The following is a 20027-nucleotide window of genomic DNA, read 5'->3' as shown; positions in this document are numbered from 1 at the left end:
TGTTGTGCATAATGGATGATGCTGCCATCTCTGATTCCCACCTGCGCCCAAATGTTGACTCTTTGCGTTACTGAGAGTGACAGAGGGTGAGCAGAGGAGGTCCATAAAGCTGATTAAGTGAAGAAGCAGATGGGACATATACGTATTCTTTACGGTAGACGGCCTCTGCTGAAAGTGCAGATAATTCTGCCTTCCAAGGCAGAAACAGAGTACCTTGTTCTGCCACCTTGAAGTGCAGCTCTTCTGCCCCCCTCCTCCTTCGTGACGAGTCAGACTTTTAATTCACTCGCCGCCTCGTGTGGTCCACGCGTGAGATTAATTTGACTTCTTCTATCTGAAGCAACGAGGTTTATTCACGTCGTCGTATCGCCGAAGACTTCAAAGTGTCAGATAAAGGTCCGGCGTGCTGGTGCTGAATGGGATCATTCTATAGGTCCTTTCTCTGACAAATGAAAGTGTTATTAGACACAGGTGAGTTTAACTGTGCTGTCATTGCAGGCTCGCTCTCCTTCATCTCTTTTTCCTCCCTCGCTCGTTGTCTCTCTCATCTATCTCCAGGCTATCCCTCTTCTGTCGTGTCGCAGTTTAACAGTGTGATTTAGAGACACATATTTCAGAGCAGCTCTTCCTCTGTGATTCATCACCCCCCCCCGCCTCTCTCTCTTACACCTCTATCTACCTCTCTCCATTGACCGCCCGTCCTGTAGAGCCACCGCAGCTCTGTGATGGATTTCCAAGCAGCATTTATAGAAATGAACACACAGAGTCAGAGATGACCTGCAATTTATAGTCCGCTCTCTCTCCGCTCTCTAGTAAAAGAATGGCATCATAGAAATCTGATTTATGGGTCGACATCTTTCTTGTTTGTCTTCCCCTCCAGGTCGTGTCCTTGCCATGTTATGGTCGTGTCCTTACGATATTGTGGTCGTGTCCTTGCCATGTTATGGTCGTGTCCTTACGATATTGTGGTCGTGTCCTTGCCATGTTATGGTCGTGTCCTTACGATATTGTGGTCGTGTCCTTGCCATGTTATGGTCGTGTCCTTACGATATTGTGGTCGTGTCCTTACGATATTGCAGTCGTGTCCTTGCTGTGTTGCAGTCGTGTCTTTGCCATGTTGCAGTCGTGTCCTTGCTATGTTGCAGTCGTGTCCTTGCCATGTTGCAGTCGTGCCCTTGCCATGTTGCGGTCGTGTCCTTGCCATGTTGTGGTTGTGTCCTTGCCATGTTTTGGTCGTGTCCTTGCCATGTTGCAGTCGTGTCCTTGCCATGTTGTGGTTGTGTCCTTGCCATGTTGTGGTTGTGTCCTTGCCATGTTGTGGTCGTGTCCTTGCCATGTTGTGGTTGTGTCCTTGCCATGTTGTGGTCGTGTCCTTACGATGTTGCAGTCGTGTCCTTACGATGTTGTTGTCGTGTCCTTGCCATGTTGTGGTCGTGTCCTTGCCATGTTGTGGTCGTGTCCTTGCCATGTTGTGGTCGTGTCCTTGCCATGTTGTGGTTGTGTCCTTGCCATGTTGTGGTTGTGTCCTTGCTATGTTGTGGTCGTGTCCTTACTATGTTGTGGTTGTGTCCTTGCCATGTTGTGGTTGTGTCCTTGCCATGTTGTGGTCGTGTCCTTGCCATGTTGCAGTCGTGTCCTTGCCATGTTGTGGTCGTGTCCTTGCCATGTTGTGGTCGTGTCCTTGCCATGTTGCAGTCGTGTCCTTGCCATGTTGTGGTCGTGTCCTTGCCATGTTGCAGTCGTGTCCTTGCCATGTTGCAGTCGTGTCCTTGCCATGTTGTGGTCGTGTTCTTGCCATGTTGTGGTCGTGTCCTTGCCATGTTGCAGTCGTGTCCTTGCCATGTTGTGGTCGTGTCCTTGCCATGTTGTGGTCGTGTCCTTGCCATGTTGTGGTCGTGTCCTTGCCATGTTGCAGTCGTGTCCTTGCCATGTTGCAGTCGTGTCCTTGCCATGTTGTGGTCGTGTTCTTGCCATGTTGTGGTCGTGTCCTTGCCATGTTGCAGTCGTGTCCTTGCCATGTTGCAGTCGTGTCCTTGCCATGTTGCAGTCGTGTCCTTGCCATGTTGTGGTCGTGTCCTTGCCATGTTGCAGTCGTGTCCTTGCCATGTTGCAGTCGTGTCCTTGCCATGTTGTGGTCGTGTCCTTGCCATGTTGTCGTCGTGTCCTTGCCATGTTGCAGTCGTGTCCTTGCCATGTTGTGGTCGTGTCCTTGCTATGTTGTGGTCGTGTCCTTGCCATGTTGCAGTCGTGTCCTTGCCATGTTGCGGTCGTGTCCTTGCCATGTTGTGGTCGTGTCCTTGCCATGTTGTGGTCGTGTTCTTGCCATGCTGTGGTCGTGTCCTTGCCATGTCTTTGTCCTTAGCTCAGGGCTGTGTATTAGTCCACTCACCTGTTCATCTGTGTTGTTTCATCTCTCCGTCCTTGCTGTGGTCTCGGGCACTTTTGATTGAATTTTAAGGAAGCAGGTGTCCTGCAGAGGGGAGCGTAACCAGAAGCAGCTAGCTCTGAGAGAATCAGGCTCACAGAGCTGTTAATGTTTGGATAACATCAGGTTATGATTGTGGCCAGATTCGAGGTTTCATGATGCCAGAATCTCGATCTTCAAACCAGAGAGAGTCAAACAAACATCTCTGAATGACGTGGTTAAGCTGCCTCATGAACATCCTCAAAGTGAGCATTTACATGTTTTACCAACCACTATGTCCTAGTGATGATGGAAAGCTCTTATCATCCAATCAAAGAGGAGCCAGTGGGACGTGTCAGTCAGCCAGACGAGTCTATTGGGCTGGAGTCTGAGGTGAGCTGTGGGTGAGCGGCTCAATTTGATGGGCGATTTCCTGGCTGACTGATGGTGTTTTGAGTGACTGATGAGCTGGATGATGTGGTCGAGTGTGTTGGCGTCCCTGAGCTGATGGACTGAACCCTCCTCACTTTAAAGAATGAATATCAGAGCGGCCCTCCTAAACTTATCGCTGCTATCCTCCATGTTTGTCCTTCCTCAGCTTTTTATCCCTTTATATTTTGGTCACATCTCATTTCCTCCCGTTTACTCTCTCTGTTTATCCTTGTTTTTCAGGATGAGTCCAGCTCAGTCAGCACACACAGATTTTGAGAAGGACTTGCTGTTCAGCTTGCATACATTACCATCTGTAAGCACACTAGGATTAGCAGTGGTTAGCTACTTGCAGATAGCTTTCAGCCCTGAAAAAGAAGCGTGCAGCGCTAGAATAATTGGTTGTTGTTTCTGATAGAAAAGAGTGTGTGCAGGAGCCGTCATCAAGAGAGCTTAGTGTCTTTCACGGGGTTCCTGTTCCCACACTCTGACTCTGCCGGGGTCTTACTCCACCTGATGGCCTGCACTTTGCCCCACTGAGTCCGTTCCTGAATTGTTAGCTAGCAGAGTGCAGCCGTGAGCAGCTGGACACGCTGGTACACGAGATCCCAGGAGAACTACAAGATGTCAAGCAGTCTTTGTGTGTCGGTTCAGAAGGTGCATCTGAAGGACATAGAAGATAAAACAGACCTTTCCTGTGGTATCATTGTCTGACAGTAAGAGTGGAAACTGTTTGTGTGCAGTGAAGGTTTGACGGGAATCCACCACGTTTAATCCTGCAGAAGTTGTTCACCTTCCTTTTCATATTAGCTATTCAGCAGCTTCTTCCTTTATCAAGGCCATTCACTGATTATCTTTAGTTTGACTTTCTCTCTCGCAACATCAAAGCAGATGGATCTTTATATATACAATTCTATTTCTGCAATGTGATTACTGGTAAACATCATTACAGAATCATCAAACGCAGTTTTATGAGCCTCTTGTTCTCAATGTTTGGCCTTCAGCAGCACAGAGTATTTTAGTCTGCTGGTGCTTTTAATGCTGAGATGCATGGGAGTGTGTGTGTGTGTGTGTGGGGGGGGGGGGGGGGGGCTTCTTTATCTGTTGCTTTTCTGTCTAATTTTACAGATACAGTAAGTGACATTTCTTTAATCATCCACACAATCACGGGAACTCAAGGTAATTTAATGCAACATAAAAATGAAAGCTGCTGCAGATGATTATCTTTTTTAACAATGTGTTTGCATGCTGATGAATTCCTGAGTTGATAACAGTTAACGAGAATTGTGACAAATAAAAAATCCAATCACAGGGCTGCACACTGCTGCAGTGTGGTCGCCTCAAAGCGAGGAGGTTCCCGGTGTGAATCCCCGTCTGACATGAGCCTCTCTGTGCATACTTGGGTTCTCTCTGGGTACTCCGGCTTCCTCCCACAGTCCAAAGACATGTGAGTGTGAGTGGTTCTTTGTCCCTGTGTGTCAGCCCTGTGATTGGCTGGTGAACAGTCCAGGGTGTAAACCCCGCCTCTTGACCAATGGCAGCGAGGATCGGTTCCAACAGGAAAAAGATAGATACATGTAATGAATGAAAAAATCCAGTCACAGCTAACTTCAGCGAAGTGCCAAAAAATAAATCAACTCTTTATCAGATACTGGAAACAAGAAGACAAGCAGCATTTTTTTGATTCAAAAGTAAGAAAACGAAAGTAATGCTGTTACTGTGAATATCAGTTTTTTTTTAATCAAACGCATATGTCTGCCTTTATGTGTATTTCTGATAAAAAAAATCTCCCAATCATAAGCAGCTGAATATCCTTGCACATGAGCCCCTGTCAGCTCCGAGCCCAGCGGTGAAAATGAACATTTACGTCTGGAGTCGAAATCTACCAGCAATCAAAGAAAAACTGATCTTCTTTGAAAGTCGTGCCCATGGATATCTGAAAATGTCTCGCTGCTCCCAGAGCTGTGAAACATCCTCAGTATTTAACAGACAGCATTAACCTTCAAATCAAAAGGAAAAAATAACAGCAACATGTGAGATTTTTATCCAGGAACGTTCAGCCAGTTTAGCTCCAGGCAGGGAGGAGGTCTGAGGTCTGAGCCCAGCTACGGGATGTTCTGGTGGGGCTTAACATGGGTGCGTGCCCCCTGGAGGTGATGCTGAACGGGCGGAGGAGGGGGGAGTGAGAGGAACGAGCTGATGGAGCCACAGGGGAGAGAGACTCAGCTCCGACCATCTGCCAGCCTGCATCCTATGCCAACACGCAGACAAAGCACAAATATAGACAGAGAATTGGCACACGCACCTTTTTAACACGCAGTCCACATTTAAACGCACATGACACTGTGCATCTCAGGTGTGTCTATCCAATCAGGTTTATTCTTAGCATGATTTAAGGCCCTGTGTGTGTGTGTGTGTGTGTGTGTGTGTGTGTGTGTGTGTGTGTGTGTGTGTGTGTGTGTGTGTGTGTGTGTGTGTGTGTGTGTTGGCAGGATAGATGGAGGCTGGCTCTGGCCCTGCTGTCGGCGCCCTGTTGAATTCTACTTCACTAAAAACAAATAAAAAAACAACATCCATCCATTCATCCATCCATCTGTCATCTATCCATCTGTCCTTCCATCATCTGCCATCCAACCATCCATCTTTTCATTCAACCATTTGACCATCCTTCCATCCCGTGAACTCATTTCTTCACCTTTTATTAAGAATGTTGACTAATGAAGTAAATAGTTAATTCATGGTGATAAACAATCTACATGCATATGGTAAATAGAAGTTTGTTTTACATAATTAATTTATTGATCTTCATGTGAGAAGACTGAGGTCTCGATGTTGGGAGTGTGTTTCATTTCAGCGATAGTTATATTTTCAACTTTCCTTTTGATTCGTGGTGCTTACTCATTCTTGGTTTAGCCAGATACAAATAAAAATAGCTCCTTCTGGATAGCGAACAAGCAGCCTGCTCAAATACCAACTAAAATAAAAAAGAAACTGTCAGTGCGACGACGAAAACAGCAAAATGTGTCAGTGTGTGTTTTTGTGTTAACCAGACGAGTCGAGCACAGAGGGGATTAGTGACTTCATCAGGCTGAGAGATGACGGTTATTAATAGAGTCACACTGATTTGTCATTTCACCGAGGAGAGTTCTCAGTTGAAATTATTTTCTTGTTTTTCCATCTGTGTGATTATCAAATGATTTATTTTTTTTTAATCAGAGAGGAGGAAATCACACATTGTCAGTCACTGCAACCAATACTTTGATCATCTTTTATTCCAATCATCCATCCATCATCCGTCCATCTCTACACCCATATGAACACAAATCCATTAACTGTTATCCCAGATTATCTTTACATCTATCTATTAATCCATCAATCCGTTATCCATTGGCCATTCTGTTTATCCCCGTATCCTAAATCCCCTAACCAGCCTTTCAACCTATTCTCCCCTCCATCTCTCTATCTGATCATTAGTCCAGGTATCTGCCTACCTGTGATTCAGTTGATCTATACATCAATTCATCATTATCATGCTTTCACCCCATTCATTAATCAGTTTAACAATCTATTCAGTTATGCAACTTTCCTTTCATCAAAAATGTGTCCGTTATTCCATCATGTTTTCTGTCCATCTATCATCCATATATTTATGAGCAATACATATTCTCTCTATATGTTAACTAAGTATTAGTTTCCCTCCAACCATGCACTCATCACTGTATCCTTCCCTCCTCACGTCCATCATTCATTTTTTTATTCAGCTTTCCACATATTACATCTTCATCCATCCATCAGTCCATCCATCCATCCATCATCCATCCATCATCCATCCATCATCCATCCATCCATCCATCCATCATCCATCCATCAACCATCCATCAACCATCCATCCATCCATCAACCATCCATCCATCCATCATCCATCCATCCATCCATCCATCAACCATCCATCCATCCATCAACCATCCATCCATCATCCATCCATCCATCAACCATCCATCCATCCATCATCCATCCATCCATCCATCCATCAACCATCCATCAACCATCCATCCATCCATCATCCATCCATCCATCCATCCATCAACCATCCATCAACCATCCATCCATCAACCATCCATCCATCAACCATCCATCAACCATCCATCCATCAACCATCCATCCATCCATCAACCATCCATCAACCATCCATCAACCATCCATCCATCCATCCATCGTCCATTTACTCATCTATCATCCATCAACCATCCATCAACCATCCAACCATCCATTTATACATCCATCCATCCCTCCATCCATCCATCCATTTTTTCATCCATCCATCCATCGTCCATTTACTCATCCATCAACCATCCATTTATACATCATCCATCCATTTATATATCCATCCATCCCTCCATTTATTCATCCATCCATTTGTACATTCATCCATCCATCCATCCATCCATTTATGCATCCATCCATTTTTTCATCCATCCATCAACCATCCATTTATACAACCATTCATTCATTTATCATCCATCCATCAACTATCCAACCATCCATCCATCCATCCATCCATTTATCCATCCACCATCCATCAACTATCCAACCATCCATCCATCCATCCATCCATTTATCCATCCATCAACCATCCATCCATCCATCCATTTATCCATCCATCATCCATCAACCATCCAACCATCCATCCATTTATTCATCCGTCTATCCGTCCATTCATCCATCCAACCATCTGTCCATTTGTTCCTCCATTCTTTAGACCCTTCCTCTGTCTTTCTCAGATTCCTCTCTCTCACTTTACTTTTCTCAGCTTTCTTATTTATCCTCTCTATGTATTGTTTCGATCATCTGCCCTCTCTCCTTTCTCCTCCTCACTCTCTTGCCCTCTCCTATCATCAGTTTTATCTTCCTCCATCCTTGTTTTTGACAGGTGAATGTTTTTTTGTCTGTGTGCATTCACCTCTCGTGCATGTTTTATTCATAGCTTCTGGATATTCGTCAGTCTCACCACTGTTTGTTTACCCACCACAACAAACACAAATATATGAAAAATGTAGAATTTCCAGCCTCCCCGTTCCCTCGTCTGAATGACCTCATGGTGTAAAATTTTGACCCAAACAAAAACACATCTGTGGAAGCTTGAGCTGAGGTTACACCTTGTTAAAAAAATCAATCCTGGCTCCGGCTTGTTTAACCGCTTTCATGACAAGGTTGTAGAAATCAACCTGACAATTTTCACTTAAAGTTTGCTTGTTACCTGTGGCAGCAGCTTTGCTAGAAAAACATGAATCATTTGCAGGCTACATAAGTGCAGCAGAAGTCTATTTGTTGGAGAAAATGATGGGGTAGTAAAAGAGATCGGTTGGATGCTGGGATTTTTCTTCCACTTTTATGTATTCTGTACACTTTAGCATATAAATATAAAGTCTAGACTGTTCAGTCTGAAGCCAGGGCCAGCACATCTGTATCCATCTGCTGAATTTGTAACGGGATGTCAAGAAAACCAGCGATCAATCTGCCCAACTCGTCCGTTAGGAAGACGAGTTCAGCAGCCATCCTGGTTCAAAGACACAAAACAGGACTTCCTGCTCCTGCTTTTTTTTAAGGGTCATTTTTGAAAGTCTTGTTGATTCAACAGGACTGGTGTGTATCAGTGGTCAAAAATAAATCCATAAGCAGGTAACTCCTGGAATGTGGCCGAGGTCAGATTCAATTGATTTGACTTCACTAAAGAAGAAGAGTTTTAGTGTCCAATGATTCACGTGTGGGTGGGAAAGTGAGCGTGCAGTCTTTAATCTGAGACTCCTGGACTACAGCTGGTCTGCAGAGATGACAGCCTGCACACACTCATACCTACACACACACACACACACACACACACATTGCTGGTGGGTTTTGGGGGGTAAATGTCATGGCCTTGTATAATGACTGCTGGAGGCTGAGCTTTGGTCATATTAACAGCAGAGACAAACACACTGTAACGTTTAATCTCAAGGACACACACACACAGACACACACACACTTGGATTACAATCCTAATACTGAATAAAGACAATGTGGTCCATCCACGTCCAGGTCCACTGCTCTCATGGGAAGGATTTAGTCCTTCTTGCTCCGTATGCAACAGAAACTGGCCGCATGTTGGGAATGTTGGTCGCTGAAACGTTCCATGTTGTAAACGTGGTTTATCAGTTTGGTTGACTGTAACCATGTCTGTTATTTGGACCAGTGCATCATTGTCTCATGTCTTATATTCTGAAAACAAATCTTTGAGGGCCTGATCCACGAAAACATTGGGCAACTTTTGCACCCGTTAAACTTTCAAATGAATGAAAAAGACAACATCAAATTTACAACACACGTGCCCGGCGGAGCAAACAGCTTCTCTGTGCATCAGTGCTGTTTGCACGTATTTAAATGAGTTATTATGCAGTCATTTGTGGGGGGGGGGGAATCAGCTCCTTTCTATGCACAAAGGCCTCATTGCATTACGCCTTGATTTCAGACATTTTCCACTGTCCCATATCTTCAGTAAAGGCACAAAAATCTAAACGCGTTTTATTTTTGTGTGGGTTCACCTTTAAGATGGATTAGACAGCTAATTCTTAATGAACCAGGCCCTAGATTTTTAATTCTTACAGAAGGGAAATGCAATGAAAGACTCATTCTGAGGAGACCCTGCCTTTATCCGGACCCATCAAGCTGTGCTGCTTCCAATCCCTTCGTTACAGGAAGTGGATATCTTCCAAAGTTGTTTCAACACTTCGAAGGGAAGTCAGCGCGGCAGAACAAATTGGGAGAAGTAAACACTAACAAACGCTTTTCCTTTTAAAAGTCCAGTTATTGTTGAGTTACCACTTAGAGGCCCAGAACCTCGGTCTCCGGCTGCAGACAGGACTCCTCCTCCACACCGATTCCAGCTGATTGTAACAGAATGTCAGCAGAGAGACAGAGAGAGAGAGAGAGAGAGAGAGAGAGGAGGCTTGAGCCGTCAACAAAGCCGGACCGACTCTCTCCCACCCACGTATCTTCTCCTCTCATCTTAATAAGACCAAAAAAAAAGGCAGCATCCTGCCCATGAGGCCGTGCTGTCCGGGTTTGAACCACGCTCTCATTAAGCACTCATATCGGCCTCTGCAGTGCAAAGGCCTTCTTCTGGATCTGACACTCGATCGCCCGGGCCCGCTCATTTAAAACTGAACCGTCAACATCCTCCTTGCCGCGTGCCAGCCCTGCAGGAGGGAGCAGAAGGGGAGGAGACGAGCGATAGAGATTCACATGTGGGATAGTGAGACTCGGTGAAGAGGATCAGATTGGATGGTTGCATTGATCGCAGTCTTTCATGATGCTTCTTCTTCTTCTTCCTTTTTTTTTTTGATCCAATCAGATTTCATACAGTTCAGTTCTGTGCAGCTCAAAGCACGCGTACGGACTTCTTCATGATTTCAACACCTCAGTTCATAATCATGATTTTGGCACTTTGGAAAGAGCTTTTATTTTCATACTCTGTCTGAAAAACTGTTTCACACGACTTCTATAAATAACTGAAAACTTCTTCCACCCACACACGAGAGGACATTGTCGAGACTCACAAAAGGACTTTCAAAAAGACTGAAGTGGAACACAGTCTGAAATCTGGGCGCTGTTGAAAGTAGAGCTTATTTCGGGACGCTTCAGTGGGACTTGACTTGTTAAATTAAAGAGCCAGAGGCGCTCCCAGGAACTCTGGGGCCCGTGGAAATACGTCCCCTTCGGCCCCACCGCCAGCGATGCAGAATGTCGTTTTAATGTTCCTGATTACAATCTGAACTGTTAAATGTGCGTCTGCTGTTGTATTGATTTATATGAGCTCTGTGTTTAATCCCAAAGTGAAGCTGTAATGATGTTTTTTTCCAAACCTGTTCATCTGTGATGATGTCATGATCTCTTCTTGAGATCTCTGTCTCCCCCTGTGGTCAGAAATGGAAACACACGTTACAGAAACTTTATCAAATCAGACCAAAACGTGAACTGGAATCTTTCCTCTTTTTCAGGTTGCTGCAGCTCACATCCAGTCATCAGGTGACAGCTGTACTGCGTCCTGATTGGCTCCCCTCGATAAAGAAACACTGAGACCCTCCTTACAGGTAAGTTTCCCTCTCTCCAGGAGGAGTGACTGAAGTCTGAACCCTTCTGTTTCTCTGTTTTCATCTGGACGTTTGTGCTCTGAGGTTGTGATGGATGAGTTACATGTTTGGTGAAACGATGAACCTGAAGCGGTCTGAACAGATGCTCGTGACGGATGTCGAGTTTTTTTGTTTGTTTTTGTTTTGATTTAAGAGAAGAAGAAAAAAAAGATTTTATGGTGCGGATCGGCTAAATTCCTGCACCTGAATTAAAAAAACACGGTGTGCAAGAGCTCTCTCTCTCTCTCTCTCTCTCTCTCTCTCTCTCTCTCTCTCTCTCTCTCTCTCTTCCTCATTTCTTGCTGGTAATTTCAGATCCGACAGTCAGACACCTGCGTCTCTATTTGATAAATATTGAATTTGCCAGAGTTAGAATTGGAGGCGCGCACACACACACACACACACACACACACACACACACACACACACACACACACACACACACTTGAGTGCACAGACACATTTTTTTCAATTCAATTAGTTTTATTGGTTTGAATGTTAGTTTCACAATATTGCCCAGAGGTGGAGGATAATACAATTATGAGATAAAATATGATACATGAGTGAACATGTGCTCTGTGTGTTTGCACATGTACTCAAAGAACACTGGATGGATGTGTGTGTGTGTGTGTGTGTGTGTCCTCAGCCTGAGGTGTGCTGTACGTCTAATGATGTCCTCTGGTCTCTCTGAGTCTGCTCACGTCTGCAGCTGCACCGACTGCTTCTGCTGCTGTCTCACATCAACACACAGGACATGCATTCACACACCGTCGGCATAGCATGGACACAGACGAGAGAATGGACCACAGGTGTGTGTGTGTGTGTGTGTGTGTGTGTGTGTGTGTGTGTGTGTGTGTGTGTGTGTAGGTGTGTCAGGTTTGCAGTCATACTGGCAGAGGACACAAAGAAGCTGTGACAGGCATGTTGATCTTCTTGGTATCAAAAGTCTGTCTTGGTTGGTGTGTGTGTGTGTGTGTGTGTGTGTGTGTGTGTGTGTGTGTGTGTGTGTGTGTGTGTGTGTGTGTGTGTGTGTGTGTGTGTGTGTGTGTGTGTGTGTGTGTGTGTGTGTGTGTGTGTGTGTGTGTGTGTGTGTGTGTGTGTGGACCGCCAGCTGTCTCTGAAAGATGTGTTTGTGTGTGCAACAGAGTACGCTGTTTGTTTTTTGATTTTATAATCCTGCACATTTCTTTTTTTTTTTCTTTTAAAGATTTATTTTTGGGGCTTTTTGAGCCTTTTATTGGAGAGCTGGGACAGAGAGAGAGAGAGAGAGAGAGAGAGAGAGAGAGAGAGAGAGAGAGAGAGAGAGAGAGAGAGAGAGAGAGAGAGAGAGAGAGAGAGAGAGAATGACGTGCAGCAAAGGAGCCACAGGTTGGATTCAAACCTGGACCACCCGCTGGACAGCAGCCTCGGCACGTGCGAGCCCCGTCCTGCACGTCTCTCAGAATAACTCGTGAACACTTTACGCGTACGTTAAACACTTTGATGTTTTTTTCTGAATGTGATGATTTGTCACCAACCATCCAAGCTGAATCTGGTTTTCATCTTTTCACCCATGTTGGATAAATTGTGTCATGATCCAGAACCCCCGTTAGCAGGCTGTGATCGATCGTTCTTCTCCACAGAGCGAAAGCTTCCCTTGCTCTCGGCCTCCTGCGGTAGAAACACCTCCACGCTCTGACAGCTGCATGGAAACACCTTGTCACTGTGACTGCAGGTGAACGCCTGACTCCATTCACAGCGTTAAATATGGCTCCTAATTTACATTTGGACCTGCAGGACGTGCATGTCACATTTCTTTACTGCCTGTTGGGGTGGAAATACCTCAGCTGTAAATTTGAATGCACACTTTACACTTCAGCTGTAACATAGAGGGCTGTGGTTTCACACCATGAGAGGCTGCTGCTGGGTCACAGGAAGGAAAGCACGTCAGTTGTGTTCGGAGGGTTTTTCTTCATTGCAGTCCAAACATGTAAATGATGTCGAAGATGTGCAGAAGAGAAAGCATCATTTCTTTGAATTGTTTCCTGCATGTCTCTCTCCCGAGTTGCCGATGGAAGCACGAAAAGTTTCAACAAAAAAAGTCTTTAAAAGTTCTCATGATGACCCTTTTTTTTTTTTTTTTAAGAAACTCAAACGATGCAAACATCCGTTTGAACTCTCCTCCGCCTTCACATCCTGAAGCCCGTGAAGGCTATTAGCCCGTGGAGGAAGCAGCGGCGCTCCCTCTCTGGTGCTTTTCATCGCCTATAAAAGCAGCGTTATTGCTGCTCTGCTTTACAGCCGCCGCACATGCTAAAGGCATCCTCGTCTCCGCTTTAAGAGGCGGCAGAGATGACCTTGATGTGCTCGTCCTCTCTCACCTGGAAGCTAATATTGTCCCAACGCTCTTTAATACGCCGAGGCCAGAAAGACACACGCCAGTACAATTAGTTTTAAGGTGGTTTTTACAGTCAGCAGGACGTGAGGTGCAGCTTATGAAGTTTTTACACAAAACACAGTCTGACTATGTTTGTGGTCTGTAAATGTGCCTCTGTCTCTCGTCGTGTATCACAGCGACCTCTCTTATAAAACTGTGATTGCTTTGCTATTTGGATGCAGGAGGAGTGTGCTCTCCTGAGAGGAGCACCATCCTCCCCACAAAAGACAATCTGACTGCCAATTGCTCAATCGGAGGAGCAGAGCAGAATCGGGCTCCTCGGTGCTGACTGCATGGGTTTGTTTCTTTCCAGCAGCATTAGAGAAGATTCCCCGAGCCTCTTCACTTTGTGCTTCACACTCGGCCATTGTTAAGGGTTCCTGTGAGGCTCCGAAATGACGGGAACACTTGTCATCGTGTTTGGCTGCTGTGTGAAACCTGACGATATTATCGAGGCAACACTTTTAACAAAATACCAAACAGTTTCTCTGGGGGGGGGGGGGGGGGGGGGGGGGGGGGGTTCTGCTTTTACAGTAGGAAGGTTGATTGTTCAGATCCTCTCTCTTTCTGCAGAACATTCCCGACCTCGTCTGAAAGCGTTGGTCGTATTTAAGTGCAACTTTTGGCGGCGTCCTGAGGTGACGCCACAGTCGGCCTTCGCTGCCTCTCGTTCTTTGCCGTCTGCTTGCTGCGTCGGGACGTTAGCAGGTAAACGTGTACACATTATGACCAGCAGAGGGGGACAAACCCAAACAGCTCAAACTCTACAGCGACGAAAGCTAGAAAAGCTTTAACATTTCTTCATAGAAAAATCGGTGTTTTGAAAAGACGTTAATAAGCGTCGTTTTGTCTTCTGCTCGCGGGGTAACATCGTGTCATGTCCTCGCCTGGGATTCATCTGCCTCCCTTCCTTTTCTATTCCATTCAGCATCTATTCTTTGCAGCATCGTGTAGCCACATTAGACGAGCGTCTTTTGCTGCGAAGCTTCGCAGCGTTTGGCTTTCTGATGGAGTTCCCGTGTTAAACAATAGTGTGGAGCGGGCGCCGCGAATACAAAAGCCTCTCAGTCGCTGACAGATTTGAGTTCGCTGTTAATGGGAACCGACGCTCCGAGTCCCGAAGCACGCAGAAAACGATCATCTCCACTCGCTTAGAACCGAAAACCACGGGGGATGAATGAATGAAGGAGGGAAACGGAGGCGAGGCAAAATAAAAGCTTTAATAAACTCAATGGAGACAATGCATCTGAAGACTGTCATTAGAGCAGGTATTGTGCTCTCTGGGTTTTGATTTCATGGCTCTTGGAAGAACAATCGAGAGCTGTGAGACTTTTTATTTTCAAGATGTGTTTCCTCCTTTGTTGAAAAGTCGTCTCAGCACGTTCATCTGTGAACAATCAGTCTGCAGAGGTGTTCATTTAGATATGAAGCAGCACAGATTATATCCACTGCACATGCATCCAACTTTACAACCGAGAGGAGATAAGATCAGGAGATCACACACACACACACACACACACACACACACACATGTATATATGACGCATGAATCTGAAGAAGCATGGAGATTTTGCTAAATGAGATGAGATAAAATGGCAGCAGGCCTCTTTTAGTTTGCCACACAATCATCATGTGACAATAAAACGCGTCCTCATGTTGTTTAGTCATTTCCTGCTGAGCGACCTGCTGAGTGACTCTTTAATTTTAGAGAGGAGACAAGCAGAGTGGAGAGTATTGACTGGAAAACGCCAAAAAAAAGTGAACGCAAAGTAATGAAGTGCCGCGTGTTCATCTGAACGATGTCTTTTATCGCAGCTGACTTCCAGTCCTGTGTTACAGCTCTCTGCAGACTCCTGAGCTGCAGATTTTACAATGACAGTGGAACACCAGCCTCAGTGGGACAAAAAGGAGGAAGAGGAGGAAGCATCCGGACAGTAGCAAAACATTAACGCAGATTTCCAACATGAAGCATGAATCTCCGCTCAGAGGAGACTGTTAGATGATATCTGGCCAGAAAAAGTTTCCATGCCTCTTGATGAGTTTTCCAAAAGCTTTGATTTGTTTTGGGAGCTTTTTTTTTTTTTAAAGCTCTCGTTTTCTTTCTTCTCTGATCCGTTGTTTCACCCCTGCAGGGAAATTCTCTTTCATCTCTCCGTCTCCCCAGCGTGGTCAGAGTTCAGCCGCTGAACAGAATCCTGCCGCTCGCAGGGATTCAGGTCCAGATCCAATCAAGGTTTACAGACAGAAGAGCAAATCAGAGCGACGACGCCCTGAAAGAGCTGAGAGAGACAGAGTGGCGCCCAACATGCTCACAAGTGTTCACAGTCAAACGACGGTCATGTAGTTTTCATCTCTTAGAAGTAGGACTACAAAACTCTGACTACACGCCGTGGAACCGAGCTCAAACACGATGCAGCGTGCACGGACTATGTTGCAGGTTAAGGTTTTGTAACCCTGCTGAATAACTGGTGTTGGAGGTGTAGCATGTCAGCTAAACGTCACGCTCAGGTTGTTGCTCTTTAACCTCCTCGGGTTAAACCATGATTTGTTTGGACACATGTTTCTGGTTCTCTGAATGCTCACTGTCACGGCGTGAAGAGGTTCTCCCACCCTCTACGTGTTTGTGGATATGGAGGTGAAGGAGTCGGCAGGAGGAGCATGCATCGTGTGTGTGTGTGTGTGTGTGTGCACCTGTTTCCATGTGGGCTTGTGAGCTGTGTTGCAGTAGATTAGGTGTGTTAATCCATCAGTGGAAGGTCAGCCTCTCTTGACTTCCTGATTGTTGTTTAAGAGAGAACTTTTCCTCTCTGTCAGCAGGAGCACACACACACACACACACACACACACACACACACACACACACAGAAGGAGAGCGGTGCATGCTGGTAGCTCCAGGCCACTAACAACACCTGGACTGATGCTGCAGCTGAGTTCACCATGCACACTTCTGCTGCTGACAGCTCGCTGCACACAAACTATCTTTACAGCTGCGTCTTCTCGTCTCTCCCGCTGCCTTCATTCTGTACGACATCCTCCACATTTCACACTTCTGTTTCCTGCACACTTTTCCTTAAACAAAAAAAAAACATGTACCTTTAACTGTCCTCCTCTTTGTCTGTCTTATTGCTTCCTTCCTACCCGTGTCTTTTCCTTTTTATTCTTGCGTCTTCCTCATCTTGATCTTTCTTATGGTTTCTTCCATTGACCTCTGAACTCTCAGATCTCAGTTCTCAGATCTCAGATCTCCCGAGTTCTGAGATGAAATTGAACGCATCATTATTTTCACGTTCTCTTCTCCTCCGTCGTCGTCTTCTATCCTGTTAAGCTTCGGCTCATCGTCTACAATCTGCTGCTGTTTGCTTTAAATCAGCGTGTACGCTCGATGCTGCACAGAGATGTGTTTGTTTGGCTCATCAGCACCAGGCGAGGACATGCTGCACTTTTTAAAGCTCCTGTGGTTTGTGAGTTCTGGGAACAATACCGAGTCGGATCCTTTGATTTCCACGCTGTGTTGTGGCTCTGTGCAGCTCAGGTGAAGGAAGTCAGGAGGTTCAGTGTTTCTCAAGGATACTCTGAAAAGATGTTTACAGCTCTGAATCTCTTAAACTGCCTTTTAATTACAGACCTCTCTGCGTGCTGATTGGCTCTGCGTGAATAAAGTTCATGAGCCTCAGATCCCTGCAGGCGGCCAAGGACACTCATTGATCAAACGCTAATGTGAACGTACAGCTCGTGTATGTGCGGGCAGAATTAGCTGATCGGGAACATATGAAGGCATGCTGCAGAAGCTTTTGGTTGGATGTGCTGTTGCTAATAGCAACCCCTGCTGGCACGGCTCCAGAGCGGTTTAGCCGACACCATTACACACAAGTGTTTTGGCAGGTTTGTGTTTGGGCAAATCATGACTCTGATAAATCAAATTAACCTTTCAAAAGATTTAAAGACCTATTTTTTTTTTAATTTGATCAGATAATAGTCTGACATTTCTCTGCAGCGTCACCAGAGCTCAGCTGACAGCTGGTTCAATAATGTGTTACCTCGTCAATCATTTTACCATAAAGAACGAAAACATGTTGGTCCCTCTCAGCGTGAGAACAGAAACATATATATGAACAAATGCAGGCAAATAGAAAAGCCAACCATAGGCCAACAGCACTGTATTCACCACCATTCACACGCCACTGACGCAGCAGAGGGAGCACCTTTGGGTTCCCTGCCTTGCCCAAGGACTCTTCCACATGTGTCTGCAGAAGCTGGGGATTAAACCTGCCAGTTAAATCCAGCCTGGCACATAATAACAGCAATGATCAGCCATCTTCAAGCCGAGTGTTTGAATGCAGAAAAATGTGAAAATGGTTCAGAGCTACCTTGTGACATTCTGCGAGGACATGTGATCTGAGAGAAGAAGCGATTTCCTTCTTCTCCGAGCTGTTTTAATGTTCACAAATACTGCAGCAGCGAGACAAATTTACATATAAAATACCTCGGTTTGTATTTCTCATGGAACATGAACTTCTCCCTCGGAGTTAAACGACTCATTATCCTCTCAGCAAACAGAAGTGAAAGGCTGCATGCGGATCGTATTCACAGAGGAGAGTTCATTTCAACACCAGGTTAGCCTCCAAATACAATCAAACTCATTTTAGGACTACTCGCCATGATTTGTTACGTACAGTTTGTTTATGCACTTCCTCTCTGAATCTTGTATGAGCAGTGAAGAAGCATCAAACGCAGCGAGGATCTGTGTTTGATTATTTAAGCTGATAGCTGTGAGTTGGAGGTTCTGGATGTGTTGGGACTTTACTGAACTGACCGTTTGACACCCTGACGGCTTTAAAACATTTTGACGCAACAAGATTTAATTATATGAGGAGCTTTCTTTGCATTTAAACCCTGCAGTTTATAAATCACACCAGCAGGGGGCTCTCAATCAAAAACGATAACAAAAGATGATGACGAGGCTGGCGGGGAATCATGGGAGTGATTTTCTTTGCTCTCCACCCTCTGATAAAAAAAGCAAACTCAGAGTTGACCGTCGTCATGGCGACCAGGTAAAAAGCGACGAGCTGGTGTACGTGTTGTGTTTTTTTTACCACAGCAGCACAAACACACTTTCAGGAGCAGCTCAGGCTTCATTATGTGCCGGTCTTTGGCGTAACGTTCGGAGTTTCCACGGTAACGGAAAAAAACATGTTGTGCATGTTCTGGTGTTCAGGGGGATTTCACCCCGCTGTGTGGAATCTGTGTGTTAAGTGCTCTGTTCCTTGAGCGTATGGTCGATGTCCTGATGTCCTACCTTCCCACACACACACACACACACACACACACACACACACACACACACACACACACACACACACAGGTAAGCAGATGGAAGCGCAGATAAGCAGAGTGTGTAAATTTCCATCGCAGACTGACTCACCGCCAGGTTAAAAGATGGTCAGATGGAGCAACACGTCTAAAGCTGCTCAGTCCGTGCACAAACAGGATGCAGTCACCCTGCACAGTGCACAGGGGTCAGAGGTCAAGAGAGAAACACTGAATATGCTAAATGCGTTCAGACTTTGGTGAAAAATAATCAGGAATGTCCAAACAAAAAAGCAAAATCTGTTTTTTGTTTTTTTTCTGGATGTGCAGCATTAAATATTACACATGGTTGGATGTTGTGAAATTAGGAAGCTGCAGAAGAAGAGATTCTTCCTCCTGTGGCAGATCGAGCACTAAGGGAATACTTCTGTTTAAAAAACTGAGCAGGCCAGCCTTTAATGATTCCTCCAAACACCACTCATCATCTTCCCACCTGCTTCACTCTCCTTTCTTCCTTTTTTTTGTTTCATTGTTAAAGACGTCGGGGACTGACACGGCTCATGTTTTCGTTTCCTGTAATTCTCCATGATGATTAATTTAACAAAAACAATCAATTAAAAGAACCATCCATACGTGCAGATAAGCCGAGGGAGCAGCATCAATAATGTAGACTTGTTTATTTTTCTCGTAGGTGATGTTGAAAAGTCTCCCTTCTCTATCTTGGCTTCACTCTCTTGAAGCCTTCAGGATTCAGACTCAAATCCACAGATTAAAAATGAATATAGTTAAATCAGAACTGTGCTGTAACGATTTACTCCTTAATGTTTGAGCCTTTTGTCATTCCAGTCCTTTTGTTCTCTCTCTCTCGCTCTCTTCACTTCATCTCCCCGCAGTGATTGAACAGATTCAATTTGGACTCAATGGATTTGATTAAGGAGTCATAAATCGTTAAGGTAAGCCACTTAAGAGTTTAATAACCCTGGAAAAATATTGAATCAGTTGAAGCAGAATAAGAGGCTTGTATGAAAACATCTACAGCCAAAGGCCTTAAAACAGAACACCGATGTAACTGAGCTCTACCTCAGACAATGAGCGGGAATAAACAGCCCAGGCACAGCTGCTGAAACTTCACCATACCATGCATCCATACTGTCACTATCAGATCCAGCATGTGTGCATAGCTTTGACTGTAATGTGTGTGTGTGTTTATATTGCAGCAGGCACGAGCAGCTCTTTAATAAAGGACCCAGTGTGCACGTAGCTTTGATGAATAGCCTCGTCCATACCTTTATTAAAAGCCCTGCTG

The 20027-nt window shown here is 45.2% G+C and overlaps 1 protein-coding gene across 5 annotated transcripts in view; it reads left to right on the top strand.

The window, feature by feature from the left end:
• LOC306830536 (leucine-rich repeat and fibronectin type-III domain-containing protein 3-like) overlaps positions 1 to 20027 on the top strand; it is a 195724-nt gene that overhangs the window by 145124 nt on the left and 30573 nt on the right. For all 5 annotated transcript variants that reach the window (XM_079354112.1, XM_079354110.1, XM_079354111.1 and 2 more), the window contains one exon: positions 10867 to 10959. The gene's annotated coding sequence lies outside the window, so the exon portion shown is untranslated. The remainder of the gene's footprint in view (positions 1 to 10866; positions 10960 to 20027) is intronic.

The sequence above is a fragment of the Symphodus melops genome (assembly GCF_947650265.1).
Source record: "Symphodus melops genome assembly, chromosome: 10".
Taxonomy (NCBI): domain Eukaryota; kingdom Metazoa; phylum Chordata; class Actinopteri; order Labriformes; family Labridae; genus Symphodus; species Symphodus melops.
This window is presented reverse-complemented; position numbering and strand designations above follow the sequence as displayed.